Here is a 19,197-nt window from a genome sequence, read left to right on the forward strand (position 1 = left end):
TTAATCACACCGTGGAAACATGACCAGGTGACCTTTTGGGTGTTACTATATCTTTTGGTCCGATGAAGGGTTCACACCTGAAACGTCAGGTTCTCATTGTTTCCCACGGAGGTTTTAATCTTAATCTTCATGGAAATCTCTTCCATCCAATCAAAACACAGAGATAAAATCATTTAATAACCGGTATAGTGACGTCACCAAGTTAATTTAGCATCATCAGGTGAATGCAAATTCCAGAGAAGGCGTCACATCATGTACTATGATTAACAATTAATATTCACCTCGCGGGAGGTAAATCGTGATCATACAGGTGCTGCCCTCAGGGCGACATTGCACTCCGGGTGAGGCAGGTTGGGGTTCACCCTCGAATTTCCCCAATTGGGGGAAACTCGACCCGACAACTCTTGGTCGTGGGGACTGAGATCTCGCTATACCTGGATATTGAAACAAAGAACAGGTAAACACCTTCATGTTACACATTCACTAATTCACTTCTCTTTTTTATTTTACACGTCGACGCCACTGAATGTTGATATTACAACCTGTATGACGAATCTTCCCAGGTATTACGTTTGAATCGTGAGTGAAAAACCTGCGATAAAACATGTACGAAACGTGCTTTGTGACGTCACAATATCAAAACAATGTGCAGTGGAATTCAAAACAAGGGTGTTTCACACGTAGGATTATCCATCAATCCACGTTAGGGGCTCATGGTGTTTCACAGGTAGAATGATCCATCAATGCGCGGTATGGGGCTCATCATGGTGTTTCACAGGTAGAATGATCCATCAATGCGTGGTAGGGGCTCATCATGGTGTTTCACAGGTACGATGATCAATCAATGCACGGTAGGGGCTCATCCTGGTGTTTCACAGGTGGGATGATACATCAATGTGCGGTATGGGGCTCATCATGGTGTTTCACAGGTAGAATGATCCATCAATGCATGGTATGGGGCTCATCATGGCGTTTCATAGGTAGATTGATCCATCAATGTGCGGCATGGGGCTCATCATGGTGTTTCACAGGTAGGATGATCCATCATTTTTTATTTTTTTTTATTTTTTATTTTTTTTTGTATACAAGATCGAGGCTCGTGAAAGAGCGAACATTAATCACACAGAAAGACAAACCGACACATAAAACATAACATAGGGAGCGGTAGACAAGATGGGGAGAGAGGGGGAAGGACACAAACACAACATTTGAGAGCAGGGACCGAGAGACATGGAGACATCGAGAGATCTGAGAGAGGGTGAGGGCTTTGGGGGGGGGGGCGTGGGAAGGGGGCAGTGGGAGAGGTATAAAACATATGGACACTGCCAGGACTTCCAGGAAAGAAGTTGGAATTTCAAACAAGGTGGATCTGGGGTGAATTAGCGGGGGTAGAAAAGATCTAGGTTTTGGATGGGGGAAGATAAGAGATGGTGGTGAACAGCTGTTTTAAAGACCTGAAGGGAGGAGTGGGATTGAAGGGAGTGAGGGAGTTTGTTCCAGAGGCGGGAGAAAAGAGGAATGAAAGAGTGAAGGTGAGCGGAGAGCCGAGATTTCGGTATGGGGCTCATCGGTATGGGGCGGTATGGGGCTCATCATGGTGTTTCACAGGTAAGATGATCCATCAATGTGCGCTATGGGGCTCATCCCGGTGTTTCACAGGTTGGATGATCCATCAATGCGTGGTAGGGGGCTCATCCCGGTGTGTCACAGGTAGGATGATCCATCAATGCATGGTAGGGGGCTCATCGCGGTGTGTCACAGGTAGGATGATCCATCAATGCACGGTAGGGGGCTCATCCCGGTGTTTCACAGGTAGGATGATCCATCAATGTGCGGTAGGGGCTCATCCCGGTGTTTCACAGGTAGGATGATCCATCAATGCGTGGTAGGGGGCTCATCCCGGTGTTTCACAGGTAGGATGATCCATCAATGCGTGGTAGGGGGCTAATCCCGGTGTTTCACAGGTAGGATGATCCATCAATGTGCGGTAGGGGCTCATCATGGTGTTTCACAGGTAGGATGATCCATCAATGTGCGGTAGGGGCTCATCCCGGTGTTTCACAGGTAGGATGATCCATCAATGCGTGGTAGGGGGCTCATCCCGGTGTTTCACAGGTAGGATGATCCATCAATGTGCGGTAGGGGCTCATCCCGGTGTTTCACAGGTAGGATGATCCATCAATGCGTGGTAGGGGGCTCATCCCGGTGTTTCACAGGTAGGATGATCCATCAATATGCGGTAGGGGCTCATCCCGGTGTTTCACAGGTGGGATAATCCATCAATGCGAGTACCGTCCCTCGGATGAACGTTAAACAGGAATCCCGTCTCCCGACATTAGTTGGTGAACGTTAAAGATCCCAAGGTATCCTTCCTGAAGAGCAGGTGAGCTATCGCCGGCATCCTGAACAAATTACAGAACAAATAAACCGTAACTGCAGAGGTCCATGCACTGTCAATGACGCGACCCCGACACCTTGTGCCGCATTCAAAAGAAGAAGAAGAATCCATGATGAAACACCATACGGGGTTCTGTTCTTAAGCCTCGTCGGTCGAAACACCATTGAACTTACCGCTGGTTTCACTCACAATGAAATGTACCTGTTGGAATTCTGCACCTGTATCTGGTGGTGGATGCTTCTTCATCACCATCAGGTATTGTGGGATACCTGCCACGTGTTTACTGTGTCCAGTAGATATCAGGTGTGGCAGCATGTTTATACCTCAATGTGCTGTTCCCACCTGCCAGCTCTTTCACCTTCCACACACCTTTTTAGAACGACGACCATTTTGATGGACACAAGACACCTTGGTATCTCTTGGTTCTTGTACAAGTTTCTGGCCGAACAAGGAACGACTTTGCTGTCGATCTCTCAAGGTTGGACCACTCACCTTAGTCTGGAAGTGCTGAATTCCTGCCCATGGAGCTCTTCCAGGTGTTTTGGTTCATGGTCCTGATGTAAAAGCTTTCAACACCTCATCATCGTTACCTGAATGTTGGTAGATATTGTGGGCGGTGCCACGCGTTGTTGTACCTTCCAGTGTGTGTTCATGGAAGTCCAGGTTATCAATGGCACTTTGAGTGAATTTTCCACCTTTAAGGTTTGTGGGAATCAAGAGCTCACCTTGTTCCTGGTCCTCCTCACTAGTCCGTGACATTGAAGCGATACATCTCTGGCTATTTGATACCTGATGATGTTGATAAAAGGTTTCAATATTTAAACTCCTTCTTTACTCCTGGTTTGTTTTAAGGTGTGAAATGCTCGTGGGGATACCTGCTACAGGTGCACAAAAACCTTGATCCATATTGAGCACATTTTCCCGATTTCCCTCATTCGGTTCCAATTTTAAGTCTGACTCATTCATCTCTGGAGTTGCATCATTCACCATCCAGGTCACGTGATTGTGGAGTGACACAGGTACACATTCAGGTGCAGAATCACAGCGATGAATAAACAGCGATGGATCACCTTCTGGATTCTTCTTCTCAGTTTCTCAGAGGTGTCCTTCACATCATTCCGGAATGATTTAGCAGAATGGTGGAAGATAACGTTCTTTTCAGGATGAGCACCTGTGGTTGTGGATCCGTCACCACTTTCCTCTGCACGTTTCTTCAGGCAGGTTACCTTTGATAGAAGATAACCTGTTGACATATCTGATGAACAAATGACAGAAGATTTACCTTTTTGTGGTACTATCATGACCTTTGATCCACGGTGTGCGTAGTATTCTTCATTCCTTTTTTGAGAATGGAGCACCTGTATAGAGTGGTATTCATTATACAAGGTACGGACAACCAGGTCCTGTATTTGTGGTGAAGTGTACTCAGAAAGATGATTGTGTTCGGATCTTCAGATAAGTTACCATCTTTTTAAGAGGTGAACCACTGCAGAGTATCATCATGTACTGGATCACAGGTGTGTTTCATCTGCAGGTGAGACTGTCATATTTGTACACACACAGGACTTGTGGTACCTGAACTCATTATCAACCATGTCACCACAATTGTTACCATATACCTGGATACGGTGTAACATATCATCATCACCGAGTACCTTTTCTTGCTCCCATTTCACATTTTGTCGATTATCCTTCGTACTCACAGGTAGTCGTTGATGTTCACCTGTGTGATCTCGCTCCTTCACACAAACGAAGCACTGATTTCTATGGGCTATGGATTTAGTACCAGATGACCCAAGGTGGATCTACACCTGATGATCCCAGAGTTCGTTGCTGCATTTTTGTCACATGTGTTGGACACGTGATGATTTTACTCTTTCACAATTTCCACATGTGACATGACATACAGGTAGCTTCTCAACAAATTGTTCTTCTTCTTCATTCAATTCTTCTCACACAAAATGCTACATCATCAGTTCTGTTCTCCACTGCACAGGAGAGTGCTGGGATCCCTTTAAGGGTAACTTTTTGTAACGTCTCAGGGGTAATTTCTAACATGTGATGTGACGTTTCCTCGTTCGTACATCATCCAACAAGTCACCTCCTCAATAGGTTACCTGAAAATATATTAAATGGACAAACATTAGACATTCACACCAGTGTTTCATTAAACTTGTATTAGAATGATACGTTACTGTTCGACAAGATAACAAACTGTTCGACAAGATAACAAACTGTTCGACAAGATAACAAACTTGGACAAGATAACAAACTTGGACAAGATAACAAACTTGGACAAGATAACAAACTTCGATAAGATAACAAGCTGTTCGACAAGATAACAAACTGTTCGTCAAGATAACAAACTGTTCGACAAGATAACAAACTGTTCGACAAGATAACAAACTGTTCGACAAGATAAAGAACTGTTCGACAAGATAACGAGCTGTTCGACAAGATAACAAACTGTTCGACAAGATAACAAACTGTTCGACAAGATAACAAACTGTTCGACAAGATAACAAACTGTTCGCTTAAATAAATTAAAATAGTGTAGCGGCTACCGCTGGGTATACACAATCGCCTTGCACCTACCGAGGACGCGGCGCGATCACCATGCCGGGCTCGCCCAGGATGCCCGGGCATGCCTGCTCTCGACTTGCCAGTCCTCGTCCAGGACACCCGGGCACGCCCCCTCTCGCCTTTCCCGGGCAAACGCTCCGGGATAATGTGTATATATATTGCTGCCTGATAAACGGACTTTTCAGAGTACCCGAGTTGATTTGACACAATAAAGAAACTCGGACGAATTCCAGATTTTTGTCGCGTCCATTCTTTCGATTTACGTTGGAGCATAGCTCCTACATTGGTGACCCAACATGGACACGGCAGTTGCCCTCAAACTGCCTACCTTCTGGGAGGCTCACGCGGCAGTTTGGTTCGCCCAGGCGGACTCCCTGTTCGCCCTGCGAGGCATCACGGCCGACGACACCCGCGTCCACCATGTGGTAGCAGCACTCGGCTCAGCCACCGCGGCCCACGCCCTGAGCCTCCTCGAGCGCCCGCCAGCCGCTGACAAATATGACGTGATTAAAAAGCTCCTCCTCGACGCTTTCGCCCTCTCATCAGCGGAACGCGCACGGCGCCTGCTCGACCTGCCCGAGCTCGGCGACACGCGCCCGTCCGAGCGAATGGACATGCTTTCGCTGCTCGGCGAGCACTCTCCGGCATTCCTGTTCCGGGAGCTGTTCCTCCGTCAGCTGCCTAGCCCGGTACGTCTCGCCCTGGCAAGCACGACGATCACGGATCCCCGCGCCCTCGCCAGGGAAGCCGACAAGATCTCCGCGGCAGGCCAACGCATTGGAGCAGCGACCTGGAGCCCACCGCCGTCCGAAGCAATGCCCATGGCGCCCGAACACCCGGCACGGTCGACGACCGTACCGCCGACGCAATTGGCGGCTGCTACGCCACGCCGACCACCTCCAGCACGACGACCGGAGCCTCCACCTGACCAGGCGTGGTGTTATTATCATGCCAGGTTTGGACAGAAGGCCCGGACATGCCGACCCCCGTGCACCTTCGGCAAGCCGGGAAACGGCCGGGCTGGCGTTCATTACCAGCCATGAGCGCCGGACACACTGGCAACTTACTTTTCATCACGGACAAAGCGTCCGGACGGTGCTTCCTGTGTGACACCGGCGCGCAACTGAGCGTCATACCTGCCTCCGATCAGGACAGGCAGTCCGCGGTTTGCAGCCCCCTCCTTGGTTGCGGCCAACGGATCGGCCATCTGCACCTTCGGCCCGTGCAACGTCACCCTCTGCTTCGGCGACCAATGCTTTAATTGGACTTTTGTAACCGCAAACGTGCCCATGGCTCTGCTAGGCGCCGACTTCCTCTGCGCACACGGACTGCTGGTGGACGTCCAACAGCGTCGCCTCATCAACGCCGAGACCTTCAGCTCCCTGGCATGCACATTGAGCAGCTCCGCCCCGACCGAGCTGGCATGCGCCCTCCCGGCGGCGAACGAGTTTGCTCGCCTGCTCACGGAGTTCCCGGCCCTCACTCGGCCGACGTATTCGGCCGTCGCAGTACGACATGGGATCAAGCACCACATACCAACCACGGGCCCGCCGGTCTACGCCAGAGCCTGCCGCCTCGACCCAGCCAAGCTCGCCGTGGCCAAAGCCGAGTTCGACGCTTTGGAACACCTCGGCATCGTGCGGCGCTCCGATAGCGCGTGGGCTTCGCCACTACACATCGTCCCAAAACCAGGGGGCGGCTGGCGCCCATGTGGCGACTACCGCCACCTTAACGATGCCACCACCCCCGACAGGTATCCGATCCCGCACATCCAAGACTTCTCCACCCGTCTGGCAGGACGGGTCATTTTTTCAAAAATCGATTTAATACGGGGATAGCACCAGGTACCTGTCAGGGCGGCCGACGTCCCTAAAACGGCCGTCATCACGCCGTTCGGCTTATTCGAATTCCTGCAAATGCCGTTTGGCCTCAAGAACGTGGCTCAGGTGTTCCAGCGCTTGATGGACGGCGTGCTGCGTGACCTGCCGTTCCTCTTCGTTTACCTGGACGACATCCTCGTCGCCAGCACGTCCCGGGCTGAGGACCTCCTCCACCTCCGAACACTGTTCGGATGCCTCAGCGAGCACGGCCTCATTGTCAACCCGGCCAAATGCCACTTCGGCACGATGGCCGTTGATTTTTTGGGCCACCACATCACCAAGAACGGGGCCGTGCCGCTGCCAACCAAGGTCGAGGCCATCACCACGTTTCCGCGTCCCCGCTCCATAAAAGCCCTGCAGGAATTCCTGAGAATGGTGAATTTCTATCACCGCTTCGTGCCCCGCGCTGCTTAACTCATGCGGTCCCTCTACGAAGTCCTCCGGGGCAAGCCGGCCAAGCACGACGTCGTCTGGTCCGCAGCAATGGACGCGGCCTTTAAAAGCTCAAAGCGGGCCCTCGCCGACGCAACACTGCTCGCTCACCCGGTGCTCAACGCTCCCATCGCCCTCACCACGGATGCCTCCGACTTCGCGGTGGGCGTCGTACGTGAGCAATGGGTGAACGGGGTTTGGCAGCCACTCGCTTTTTTCAGCCGGCAACTCCGGCCGAACGAGCTCAAATATAGCACGTTTGACCGTGAGTTTCTCGGTCTACACCTGGCCGTTCGCCATTTCCGCCACCTCCTGGAGGGCCGACCCTTCATGGCATTCGTCGACCACAAGTCGTTGGTTTACGCAATGGCCAAGGTCACGGAGCCGTGGTCGGCCCGCCAACAGCGCCACCTCTTCGCAGTGTCGGAGTTTACCACGGACATCTGGCACGTCGCCGGCAAAGACAACGCCGTGGCCGACTGTCTTTCTCGGGCCAGCGCGAACGCGGTCCACCTCGGCGTGGACTTCGCGCTTATGGCGGCGGACCAAACCACCGACACCACGGTGCAAGCCCTCCGGGCGGCGGACACGGGCCTCCGCCTGGCCGACATCCCCTTCGCGGACACTGTCCTGCTCTGCGACGTCTCCCAAGGCCAGCCTCGCCCCATCGTGCCCGTTACCTGGCAACGCCGCATCTTCGCCTCCCTCCACGGCCTTTCCCACCTGGGCCGGAAAGCTTCCCAGAAGCTGGTGTCTGCACGATTCGTCTGGCACGGCCTTCGACGAGACATCCGCGATTGGACCAGCACCTGCACAGCCTGCCAACAGGCCAAGGTCCACCGACACACCCAGGCCCCGCTGGCACCTTTCACCATGCCCGAACAACGTTTCGACCACGTCAACATGGACCTGGTGGGCCCCCTCCCCCCATCACGGGGTTTCACACACCTGTTCACCATGGTGGACAGGACCACCAGGTGGCCGGAGGCCGTTCCCCTTGTCTCCACCACCACCGCCGACGTGGCGCAGGCTTTCACCGCCACCTGGTTCGCCCGCTTCGGTGCACCGGCGGACATCTCGTCGGACCGCGGACAGCAGTTCACCTCCGAGATGTGGGGTGCGGTCGCCCGCAACCTGGGGGTCAAGCTCCACCATACTACGGCCTACCACCCCCAAGCCAATGGGTTGTGCGAGCGATTCCACCGCTCCATGAAGGCCGCGCTCATGGCCGGCCTTCAGGACGGCGGTTGGGCCGACCGACTGCCGTGGCTCCTTTTGGGCCTCCGCACGGCCCCCAAGGAGGACCTCCGGGCATCCACCGCTGAGCTTGTCTACGGCCAGGTGCTACGCATCCCGGGCGAATTCGTGCCCGACGCTACCAGTCCCTGATCCGCAGCTCACCAGCGCTCGGATCTCCAGGAGACTGCCTGACGGTTTGCCCCCGTGCCAACTTCCCACCACGGTGACCCCCAGTCCTCCGTCCCCCCAGCGCTTCGCACAGTGGAGTACGTTTTTGTGTGTCATGACGCACATCGGGGGCCTCTCCGGCCGCCGTACGAAGGGCCCTTCCGGATCCTGCGACGGGACGACAAGTCGTTCGTCATCGACATCGGAGGCAGGTCGGACCAGATTGCGGTGGACCGCCTCAAGCCGGCACACGTGGACATCGACCAACCGCCACAGTTGGCCCCTCCGCCACGGCGAGGCCACCCCCCATCCACGGTGCCCCCCACTCGACTGCCCACCACCACACCAGACCCACCCCCCATGACCCCCAGGGGTCGCTTCGGCCGAGTCATCAGGACCCCCCTTAAATTGACCCTGCCGGTGCAAGTCGATTCTGGGGGGACGTGTGTAGCGGCTACCGCTGGGTATACACAATCGCCTTGCACCTACCGAGGACGCGGAGCGATCACCATGCCGGGCTCGCCCAGGACACCCGGGCATGCCCGCTCTCGACTTGCCAGGCCTCGTCCGGGATGCCCGTTCTCGACTTGCCAGGCCTCGTCCAGGACGCCCGGGCACGCCCCTCTCGCCTTTCCCGGGCAAACGCTCCGGGATAATGTGTATACATATTGCTGCCCGATAAATGGGCTTTTCAGAGTACCCGAGTTGATTTGACACAATAAAGAAACTCGGACGAATTCCAGCTTTTTGTCGCGTCCATTCTTTCGATTTACGTTGGAGCATAGCTCCTACAATAGTAAATTAAACAAAACTGTCCGATTTACAACAAACTTACCAGAGGAGAATTATCTGTTCACGTCAGGATGTACACCTGGTGGTATTTTCATGTCACCTGTGCGAACGAACCGCATACAAAAGATTATTGTGATGACGTAACAATCGAGAGATAAAATAACGATTCAACAACAAGATTGGTGACGTCACAAAGTTAAAGGTCGCGTCCTCACGCGTGGACGGAATCCTGAGAAGGTGTCGCATCATGTCCTGTGATGAACAAATCATACTTACCTGGTACCTATCGGGAGACAAAACCGTGAACAAACAGGTGGTGCCCTCAGGGCAAGATCTATCCATGACACTCCAGGTGGGTTACCTGCTCTTCATGAAGGACACCGTCGGATATTTAACGTTCACCAATTAATGCTAGCACAGAGGACGTCCGGCTTTACGACCATCCGTGGAACGAAGATGAACACATTAATGAATCACCTGCCTGCGAACACTTGCACGGCAGTTTATACCTGGGTCGGTATTCGAACCCAGCCGTCCAGGTTTGAACCTGAAACACATTTTGAAGATCGTCCTCAAAAGTAATACTTCGGAATTTAAAAAACTCATTGGGATAAAATCAACATAATGTATCAGGGAAGCAAATATGGAGGCATGTTCGGAAACCAAGGCTTGTATCGATATGACAATGCACCAACAATCTATATAATAATAGCGTAAGGACTCGACTTTGTTATCCCTTTTACGCCGCACCCAGTGACGCGATGCCCACGGCACTAATGGATTTACGATCTACGTGCCGCACTCTTTGTTTATCACGTACAGACATACTCGTCTATATAATAATAGCGTAAGGACTCGACTTTGTTATCCCTTTTACGCTGCACCCAGTGACGCGATGCCCACGGCACTAATGGATTTATGATCTACGTGCCACGCTCTTTGTTTATCACGTACAGACATACTCGAAAAATCTGAATTAACCGACGTTGGGGCCCAAAAGCATCCGATTAACTGCCGATACGACGCCATCTTACGACGCCATCGTATTGGCGTCTGCTGGGCGAAGGCGAAGCAAGCCGTCCGCTGATTGGACAAGCAAAGGCGAAAGCAAGCCGTCCACTGAGTGGACAATCCAGAGCATGCATTTGTGCCGGTGTCGGCGATCGTTGTTCATATATGCACGCTTCTTTCTCATCTTTCTTCCTTACTCTTACTCGGACAAGCAAATCCCCTATGCCGTCCATAATGGTACACTCTATCCATACACCACATCCTCCCTTCTGTGGATGTTCCACGGGTTTCGGCTAGTATAAATGATAAACGATAAATTAGATGAAGATACCGAATGGTAAAAAATGAAGGGAAAATCGTAAAAAATACAATGATTAACAATAACAAGAATAAACAAATAAAAAAGAATGAAATAACAACAAGGCGAGACTTGCAAAATTGAATAAGAAATGAACGTGTAGAAAGGAAACAAATCAAAATACAAGAAGTAATACGGAATAATACAAGTAATACTTCGGAACTTAAAAAAATTAATTAGGATATAATCAAGATAATATATAAGGGAAGCAAATATGGAGGCTTATTCAGAAACCAAGGCTTGTATCGATATGACGATGGACTAACAATATAAATGACAAACGATAAATTAGATGAAGATACCGAATGGTAAAAAATGAAGGGAGAATTGTGAAAAATACAATGATTAACAATAATAAGAGTAAACAAATAAAAAATAACAATAAGGCGAGACTTGCAAAAGTAAATAAGAAATGAACGAGTAGAAAGGAAACAAATAAAAATACAAGACCAAACTTTGTTTATCGGAAGAGTTAAACCGACTCACAGACGACTGGGGCCTTCACTGCTCCATGAATTATATTCCAAACACGTGGCACAAAATAACGTAGAGAATTCATGGAGTAAGATGTGCGGGTAAAAGGTGGGAATAAGTTATGTTGTGATCTCTCGTGAAATGAGAGTGGATATCATGGACAACTGTAAAGTAAGATGAAAAAACTTGTGGAAGAAGTTTGTTAATTTGTTTATACATGAATATCACTGTATGTAATTTATGAATGAGACAAAGTGTGAATGTGGTGAGTTTGGTAATAAGAGGTGCAGTTTGGTCACGTGGGTGAGAGAAGATGCAGATCCTTTTAGCGCGATTTGAATAACTGAGAGTGAGTGCAGCTGATTGTAACTGGAGCGTGCCCAGACAATGTTACAATAGTGCAGGTAAGGGAGGATTCAGGTATTATAGAGGGACAATAAAATATGAGAAGGAAGGAAGGTACAAAGTTCAGACAGAATGTTCGTGTTTCTAGAAATAATCTGAGCAATCGATAAAATATGATTGGACTGCCAGGTGAACAGTTTACGTTTTGTATCCCAGAGTAGACCAGAAAATCACAATATGGAATTTTACATTTCATCAAAATCATCCGTTCACAACTTTTTGAGATATTCTGCTTTGTATCGTCTTTGGCCCAATCTCCTAATGGTGAATAATCACTTAAAATTTTCTACTAGCCAGATCCGAATCTGGATCTTCATCAAAATTGAATCGATTCTTCCTTGTCACATACACATGTCCAACGAGTTTCGTCCAAATCCGTCCTTAACTTTTTGAGATATCCTGCTATGTGTCGTTTTTGGCCCTCTCTCCCAATGGTGAACAATCACTTAAAAATTAGCGGAGCCGGATCCAAATACGAATCTTCACCAACATCCAATCATTTCGTCTTTCTCACATACACTACATCTCTGCCAAATTTTGTCCAGATCCGTCCACAACTTTTTAAGGTATATTGTTCACAAACAGACAGACAAACAGACAGACAAACAGACAGACAAAGACAGACTTGGGTGAAAACATAACATCCATCTACCTTTCGTGGCGAAGGTAAAGAAGAGGCCCAAGTATATATCCTTGAAGAACTCCATGGCTGATAGGTCTCAATGAAGAATTAGAGATTTTTACAACTGTAAATTGTTGCCTATTAGCAAGACTAGCGTGACTCCGTGCGCTCCGCGCCCCTCATCACGCATCGTTTCAGAGGGAAAGGCATCTTTGACCATTTCATTGTCTTTTGGGTCTTCATGGTGTGTTGGGTCTTCAGGGTCTTTTGGATCCTCTGAGCCTTTAAGGGTATTTTGGGTCTTTGGGTTGTTTTTGGGACTTTGGGGTCTTTTGGGTCTTCGGTGTCTTCATGGGCTTTTGTTTCCTCTGAGTCTTTAAGAGTCTTTGAAATATTTTGGTTCTTCTGGGTATTTAAGGGTCTTCAGGGTGTTTTGGATATTTGTGGTGTTTTGGGTGTTTTGGGTGTTTTGGGTCTTCAGGGTATTTGGGGTCTGGGCATGCTCCAATTACTTTTGGGTCCTCACACCTTGCTCGGCTTCACGCGGTTGAAACCAAAGCATTCAGAATCATTGGTACAAAGTCCATTAACCTCTTCTTTTATCCCAATTATCTCCATCATTCTAGCCTCACCTGCTCCCATCTCGTTCCGGACACCATCCACATGCTCACTCACCTCTCTCAGTACAGCCTCGAGTGTTGCGGCTACCTCATTGCCCATAGCCTTCATATCAACCTTTACCTCTACCTGCCCTGCATGCATGTCATGCCTAATGCCAGCCACCTTGTCCCTCCTGCATTTTAATCATCACCTGTGCCATTAGTTGACTAATCAACAACATCATCTAGTCAAAGGCAACGGTGTCCCACTATTCTATGTTATTGGTGCTGCCTTTACCAGGGGTTTGTGGGGAAGTGGGGAGGTGGGGGTGGGGGAGGAGGGTTGGGAGGGGGGATTGGGGAGGTGGGGGTGTGGTTGTGGAGGTGGGAGGGAGGGTTTGAGAGGGGGGGAGGCTTGGGTCCTCAATCGCTTTCGGCACCTCTCCTGCTTCCCCTCCTGGTCCTTCTCCCACAATGTTACATTCATATACAGCTTCCTGGGCCATGAGCTCATCCATATCCATCTCAAGTAAGGCCACCAGGACCTGCTCACCTAAGCTCGACTTTTTTTGTATACAAGACCGAGGCTTGTGTAAGAGCGAACATTAAACGCAAAACATATCAAATAAAACATAATGAAGGGAGCGGGAGACAAGATGGGGAGAGAGAGAGCGAATCAAACAAGCAAAACAACAGTAGAGAACAGGGACATCCAGATATCTGTGGAAGAGAGAGGGCTGGGGGTGGGGAGGGAAGGGATGGTACAACGTATAAAACAAATTGACACTACTAGGCATTTCAGGAATGAAGTCGGAGATTGAAAGAGGTGGATTTGGGGTGTATTAACGGGGGTAGAAAAGATCAAAGTTTTGAATGGGGGAAGATAAGAGATGGTGGTGAACAGCAGTTTTAAAGACCTGGAGGGAGGAGTGGGATTGAAGAGAGTGTGGGAGTTTGTTCCAGACACGGGAGAAAAGAGGAATGAAAGAGTGAAGGTGAGCAGAGAGTCTTGATTTTGGCAGATTTACCAGAAGAGGTATACAGGCAGACCTTGTGCGTCCTGAAGGAATATTTGGGGGACAGAGCACAGACAGTGCTGGGGGACCTAGGCCAGATAGAAGATGGTAGAAGACAGAAAGACCATCAACAGAAAGACCACCAGTCTGCGGTGAGCGAGTGAAAGGCCATCAGAATCAGCTTCATCGCGGGAGATTCCAATGATTCTGAAAGCTCTGGTTTCGACAGCGTGAAACCGAGCTCGGTGTTAGGAAAGGAGCACCAACCCAGAAGGCAGAGCAGTACTCTATCAAGCTGTGGATGAAAGCTTTGTATGTGGTGAGGAGATCAAAGGTGCCAAGGAAGGACGTCACACGATGGAGGATGCCCAGTCGGCGACAGTCTTTGGAGGCCATCTTCGAAAAGTGGTTTTCCCAGGAAAGATCATGGCAGATTGTGAGACCCAAAAGCTTGAGTGACAGATCTTCTTCGAGAGGATTGTTGAGAAAGTAAATGGGAGGGTTTTCCAGATGGTCTTTTTGGAGAGACTTTGTGAGAGTGAGAGATTTGTCAAAATTAAAAGACATGTTCGTTCCACTTGTTTGACCAGTTTGTGATTTTGCCCAAGTCCGTAGAGAGTGAAGAGGATGCAACCTGCTGATCTCAGGGTTGAGATATGGAGCGGCAGAGAGTGGAGTCATCAGCAAAGAGATAGAGACTGGGCCGGATTTATGAATGGGCAAGCTGGGCAGTTGCCCAAGGGCCTCCACAACCAGGGGGCCTCCACAACCAGGGGGCCTCCACACATGGACGATCAGAAGAAGCTGCACTCTCACTGTCTGAAAATTTCGAGTTCAGAATTTTCTTCCAGTAATTGATCAGTTTTTGAGTTCATTGGAGTAACGATTGCAAGCTGATGAAAACACCTGTTCTCTTTTCGGTTTCTTGAATAAACTGGAATCACTGGACTGCGATGAAATCGAAGCAGCTGCAGCAAAAATTGGTTGCTGAGTACAAGGATGATCTTGATCAAACACTTGGTGTTGAACTTGTGCAGTTTTCAGCCTTCTTCACTCATTTACTGGAATACGAAGATGCTAACATAGGGAGAGAACATTTCCTTTATAAACTGTTGATGGACAAGAAAGTTGCGGATACATTTCCAAATGTCGAGATAATGCTACGGATGTACAGCCACGTGAAAAAGAAAGTACACCCCATGTAAAGTTTTGACTTTTTCAACATATTTCAACATACAGCTATTTGATCTTCATTTCAACAATATTGATAGATAAATATCATAACTTGATATAATATAACAAATATCATGAAACATTTACATTTTGCAGTCCATTGTATAATTTAAATAAACATAAATGCAAATTTTGCATGTGGAAAAAGTAAGTACACCCTTGGCTCTAATAGGTGGTATTGCCCACTTTGGCAGAAACAACCTCAAGTAGGCGTTTCTTATAACTGTCTACCAGTCTCTGACATCGACTGGGAGAAATTTTTGCCCACTCCTCCATGCCATGCAGAATTCTTTCAGCTGTGCGATTTTTGAGGGGTTTCTTGCATGCACAGCTCGTTTAAAATCCCCCCACAACATCTCGATGCGATTTAGATCTGGGCTTTGACTTGGCCATTCCAGAAACTTCCATTTCTTTCTTTTCAGCCATTCATTGGTGGATTTACTGGTATGTTTAGGGTCATTGTCATGTTGCAAGGTCCACTTTCGGTTAAGCTTCAACTTTCCGACAGATGGCCTCACATTATCCTCAAGCACCCTCTGGTACAATGAAGAATTCATCGTGGATTCTATGATGGTGAGCTGCCCAGGCCCTGTTGCTGCAAAGCTGCCCCAAACCATAATATTTCCACCACCATGCTTTGCAGTTGGTATCAGGTTCTTGTGGTCAAATGCTGTCTTTGGTTTTCGCCAAACATGTCTTCTGGTACTGTGGCCAAATAGCTCTACCTTTGACTCATCTGTCCAGAGCACATTGTTCCAGAAGTGCTGGTCTTTGCCTAGGTGTTCATTGGCAAACTTTCATCTTGCCCTGATGTTCTTTCTGGGCTGCAAAGGTTCCTCCTGGCACACCTCCCATGTAGATCAAATTTGTGCAGCCTCTTTCTAATGGTAGACTCGTGCACTTTGACATCAACAGTGGCAAGAGCTACCAGTCGGTCCCGTGATGACATTATGGGGTTCTTCGAGACTTCTTTCAGCATCTTGTGGTCTGCTCTCGGGCTGAACTTGCTGGGGCGGCCTGGCCTGAACAAGTTGGCAGTTGTTTGGAATCTTCTCCACTTGTAGATGATCTTCCAGAGAGTCGAATTATTGATTTCAAATTGTTTGGAGATCTTTTTAAATCCCTTCCCAGACTCGTAGGCATCTATAACCTTCTTTCTGAAGGCCTCAGAGAGCTCTTTTGATCTAGGCATGGTGACGCCGCACACTTCAACAACAAAGAGCAAACCAAACTAAATATCTGAGGTTTAAATAAGACAGGTTCCTCCAAGAACTTCTCCAACGATGTTCTAATCATTTGCACCTGAGCTGGTGCACCTGATTCTAATTTTACGTATTTGAATTCGTGATAAATGTAGGGGTGTACTTACTTTTTCCACATGCGAAATTTGCATTTATGTTTATTTAAATTATACAATGGACGACAAAATGTAAATGTTTAATGACATTTGTTATATTATATCACCATTATCTATCAATATTGTTGAAATGAAGATCAAATAGCTGTATGTTGAAATATGTTGAAAAAGTCAAAACTTTACATGGGGTGTACTTACTTTTTCATGTGACTGTAGATGCGTTCGGAGTGCTTGAATAAGTTGAAAAGGCGGAAGAAGAGGGTAGTAATAGGGCAGTTCACCGACATGCGTTGTGAATCTTCGAGGATAGATGCAATCTTCTGAAGAAATATGGCAATATTAAATTTGTCCAGCGTTAGACTCTCAAAGGAATCATTTTGATCGCTGTTGAATCTTATGCAAGATCACGTGGATCAACCTACGATGAGAAGCAATGTGCTGAATCCCCTTTAACAATAATTGTATGTGACACTGCGATTCTTTGCAATTGCATCATTTAAATTGGATGTTTGAGATATTTGCGGTGTGTCACAGGCTAATCAGATGTTTCGACACGTACAACTAATTGGCTGTTTATCTCCCTTCACAAATTGCGATCTGGATGGGCGGATTATGTGTGCACGTGCAACAATATTTACCTCTGCCACCGAAGGTGAATGGAGGTTATGTTTTCACCCCTGTGTCTTTGTATGTCTGTTTGTCTGTCTGCGAACAAGATATCTGAAAAAGTTTTTGTGGTTTTGGACGATATTTGGCAGAGGTAGTTTATGTGACAAGGACGAAATAATAAGATTTTGGTGAAGATCCGGATTCGGATCCGCCTAGTAGAATTTTAAAAGTGATTCTTTACCATTGGGAGATGCGACCAAAAACGATACATAGCAGGATATCTCAAAACGATAAGAACGGATTTGGACGAAACTTGGTGGACAGGTGTGTGCAACAAGGACTAATTGATTCGATTTTGGTGAAGATCTCAATGTGGATTCGGATACGATAATCATTGAATTCTAAAGTGACGGTGGTGGTTCGGTGTACAGCCACCCTGCTGCTGGTTGCATCATTTTCAGTGGGTGCGTCTGCCGCTGATTCAATGCCTCTCTATAACCAGTAATCTGGTACTCATGTTTGCCGACCTCAGAAGGGTGACAGGCTGAGTCAACCCCACCTGACGTTAATTCAAGGGGATTCAAACTTCAAACTCAGGACATTAGGATCCCAAGCCTGCCGCCCTAACCATTTGGCCAACACCAGGTGATGGTGTGTGTGTGTGTGTGTGTGTGTGTGTGTGTGTGTGTGTGTGTGTGTGTGTTTTCAGTGGAGCTTATACAATGAAGTTCTGAATGTCCTGAACCAAGTTCACGGGAGCTTATGCGATGGCGCGTCGTCCATCCGTCAGGCAGTCAGGCAGTCAGGCAGTCCTGAAACACATGAAACTTCTTCTCCGAAACCACGAATGGGATTGCGAGCGAATTTGGCCCAAAGGATATTTGTTGTATTGTGATTAAAGTTTGTTCACCGCATTAAAAATAAATCAAGGTCTAAGGTCTTCCAGGGGTCAAAGTGGATCCAGGTTTGATCCCCCAAAATAGTAATTTGCTTTTTCCTCTGAAGCTACAGACACTATTTCAATGAAGCTTAACCACAACCTTCACCACACCCATGATGTACCGAAGTTTATTTACGGCACGATGAAAATCGAAGTCAAAGGGGGACTATGTGTGGTCGAAGTGGGTCCAGGATACTGTGTGTAGTTTCACAGGAAAAAGTAAATTCCTATTTTGGGGGGTTAAACCTGGATCCACTTTGACCCCGGGTAAACCCCCTTAGATCCGGGTTTTTTTTCATGCCGTGAACAAACATTAGTCACAACACAACAAATATCAGTTGTGCCAAATTTGGTCGCAATCCCACAGTGGTTTCGGAAAAGAAGTTTCAAGTGTTTACGGACTGACGGACTGATGGACTGACAACGCTCCATCGCATAAGCTCCACTGAACGTCGTTCCCGGTGAGTTAAAATTACCGGCCCATGATGGGGATCTACGGAGTGCGGGGGGCTGCCCACAAAATAGGTACTTGCTTTCTTGGAAGAAACTGCACATGCAATTCCGATGAAACTTGACCACAACGTTCCGATCACCTGTGATGTACCAACATTTGTTGCTGGCATTAAAAAAAATATATCGGGGTCTAAGTTACAGTTGGCATGTTGCTGCCCCACACCCAAAGTCGGTATTTGCTCTTTTCTCTGAAACTACATGCACAATTACAATAAAACTTCACCACAACCTTAATCACCGATGATGTTCCAATGTTTGTTTTAGGCATTAGAAGAATTGGGGTCTGAGGAGGTATATGGGGTGGGGAAGGGGAGGGGGGGGGGGGGTTGCCCACCAAAATAGGTCTTTTTGTTTGTTTGTTTGAAGTCATATGATTATGTCAGTATGATTCTGCATGCTGCCCTGTCTCTCGCAAGCTTTGAAACTGGTATAAAATACCTTTTGTCAGTGTAATATTCTGTTTATTCCACAAGGTGAGTGCCAGAGGTATTGACCTATTTTTGGTAATGCACCCAGGTTGCGGGGTCAAAATAATACTCAATAATCTTGCACCTTATTGCCAGGTGGT

The 19,197-nt window shown here is 48.2% G+C and overlaps 1 protein-coding gene across 5 annotated transcripts in view; it reads left to right on the forward strand.

The window, feature by feature from the left end:
• LOC137416485 (uncharacterized) overlaps nt 1-19,197 on the forward strand; it is a 330,130-nt gene that overhangs the window by 84,780 nt on the left and 226,153 nt on the right. The window lies entirely within an intron of this gene.

The sequence above is a fragment of the Myxine glutinosa genome, chromosome 1 (genome assembly GCF_964187855.1).
Source record: "Myxine glutinosa chromosome 1, kmMyxGlut1.1, whole genome shotgun sequence".
NCBI lineage: Eukaryota > Metazoa > Chordata > Myxini > Myxiniformes > Myxinidae > Myxine > Myxine glutinosa.